This window comes from Camelina sativa, chromosome 11 (genome assembly GCF_000633955.1).
Source record: "Camelina sativa cultivar DH55 chromosome 11, Cs, whole genome shotgun sequence".
Taxonomy (NCBI): domain Eukaryota; kingdom Viridiplantae; phylum Streptophyta; class Magnoliopsida; order Brassicales; family Brassicaceae; genus Camelina; species Camelina sativa.
In genome coordinates, this window is record NC_025695.1 from 26,843,276 (window position 1) to 26,846,102 (window position 2,827).

Here is a 2,827-nt window from a genome sequence, read left to right on the forward strand (position 1 = left end):
TGGGACTCTGCCCGGAAAAGGGGAAGCAAACCCGCAGAACGAGTATGTCTATGCGATTGAGCTAAGGGGAGAAAAGAAGTTACCCCCTAGAGAAGCACCATCCGCTAGGATTGACAAGGGCAAGGGTATTGCTGAAGAATACCTTCCTCAACATGCTGCTGAGACTCCACCGTTGAGTCAAAAAGAAGCCGAAGCATCCAGCGAGGATGTGCTCCCACGCAGCGAGCACGTGCTCCCGACTCCCGATCAGACCGTTCCTACTGAGGTACCTCCTGCACGCGTGTACACCCCTAGGGTTCCTTACCCTGTTCCTCCTAAGAAATCTCGCAAGGATTTGGAGGATGCAAAGTGCAAGGAGATGTTGAGAGAATTGACGGTAAAACTACCCCTAGCTGATGCTGTTCAGATGATACCTGCTTTGAAGAGATATGTGAAAGGGTTAGTTTCTGGGAGAGTGTCAGAGGAAGAGAACGTGATGATGGTTTCAAGAGAGTGCAGTGCTGTGCTGCAAAACAAAGTGCTAAAGAAGAGAGATGATCCAGGGCGATTTGTCATATCAGTGAGAACCAGTAAAACAATTTTTGCAAACTCCCTCTGTGATCTAGGTTCTTGTGTGAAACTTATGCCATATTCAGTGGCTAAAAGGCTGGGATACACGAAGTTCAAGTCTACACGGATTTCGTTAGTATTCGCGGATAGATCCACCAAGCGCCCCATAGGAGTGTTGGAGGATATACATTTCCAGATAGGGGACACACTTATACCAGCAGACTTTGTGGTTTTGGAACTTGAAGAAGAACCACGTGACCCCCTGATCTTGGGTAGATCATTCTTATGCACAGCTGGTGCGATTATAGATGTGCAAGGGGGAGCGATCGATCTCCAGCTGGGGGATATGATCGCAAGGTTTGAGATGAATAAGCTGCTCAAGAAACCTATGATAGATGGTCAGACTTTTGTGGTTGATGATGGTTCAGAGGTTGCACATGAGGTTACCGATGAAGTTCTCACTCTCGACCCGTTGGAGGTTGCCTTGACAAAGGCAGAGGGTAAGTATGGATTCTTGAATGAGGAAGCTGATGGTTTTACACGCATTTTGGATGCAGGTACACGGTTCCATCAACTGGTAGCTTACGCCAGCCTAGACGATGAGAACCAATCAGGGGAAGAATCCGCCGAGGGAGCACCTGCTCCGGATTCCGGAGCACATGCTCCGGTAAAGTCAGCGGACGGTCCTTGGAGCGAGTTAAGAGCTCCAAAGGTAGAGCTAAAACCACTTCCAGCCGGGCTAAGGTACGCGTTCCTAGGTCCTAACTCTACATACCCCGTGATAGTGAACTCTGAACTAAACAATGTAGAGACCGCTTTGCTCCTTTGTGAACTTAGGAAGTATAGAAATGCTCTAGGGTATTCACTAGATGACATCCCAGGAATCTCACCAGATCTTTGCATGCATAGGATACATCTAGAAGATGAATCAATGACTTCGGTAGAACATCAGAGGAGGTTGAACCCGAATCTAAAGGATGTTGTTAAGAAAGAGATAATGAAACTTCTAGATGCGGGTGTAATTTATGCTATTTCTGATAGTTCCTGGATTAGTCCAGTTCATGTAGTCCCTAAGAAAGGTGGAATTACAGTGGTTAAGAATGATAAGGATGAGTTGATTCCAACTAGGACAGTTACGGGACATCGCATGTGCATAGACTATAGAAAACTTAATGCTGCGACCCGTAAGGATCATTTTCCTTTGCCGTTTATTGATCAAATGCTTGAGAGATTGGCTAACCATCCTTACTACTGTTTCTTAGATGGCTATTCAGGTTTCTTTCAGATCCCAATCCATCCCGACGATCAAGAGAAGACCACATTCACATGTCCTTACGGCACCTTTGCTTACCGCAGAATGCCGTTTGGCTTGTGCAATGCACCAGCGACCTTCCAACGATGCATGATGTCCATTTTCACTGACCTGATTGAGGATATAATGGAAGTTTTCATGGACGATTTCTCCGTCTATGGGAGCTCCTTTTCCGTTTGTTTGTCTAATTTGTGCAGGGTGTTGCAGCGGTGTGAAGACAAACATCTGGTGCTGAATTGGGAGAAATGCCACTTCATGGTCAGAGATGGGATAGTGCTGGGACACAAGATTTCTGAAAAGGGGATTGAGGTTGACAAAGCCAAGGTTGAGGTGATGATGAGTTTACAACCGCCTAATTCGGTAAAAGGGATCCGCAGTTTCCTTGGCCACGCCGGTTTCTACAGACGGTTCATTAAGGATTTCTCCAAGATAGCAAGACCACTTACCCAGCTGTTGTGTAAGGAAGTGAAGTTTGATTTCGATTCTGCTTGCTTGGAAGCCTTTCACACGATCAAAGGAGCTTTGGTTAGCGCTCCGATTGTGCAACCGCCTGATTGGGACCTTCCCTTTGAGGTCATGACTGATGCGAGTGATTATGCCGTGGGAGCAGTTCTGGGACAGAGAAAAGACAAGAAGCTGCACGTGATATACTATGCCAGCCGCACCTTGGATGAGGCTCAGTGCAAGTACGCTACAACCGAGAAAGAACTTTTAGCGGTTGTGTTTGCTTTTGAGAAGTTCCGATCATACCTTGTTGGTTCCAAAGTGGTTGTTCACACTGATCATGCAGCATTGAGGTATCTACTGACCAAGAAGGATGCAAAACCAAGGCTACTCCGTTGGATTTTGTTGCTTCAAGAGTTTGACTTGGAGATTAAAGAAGAGAAGGGTATTGAGAACGGAGTTGCAGATCACTTATCAAGAATGAGGATAGAAGAAGAGCTACCCTTGGATGATAGCCTTCCT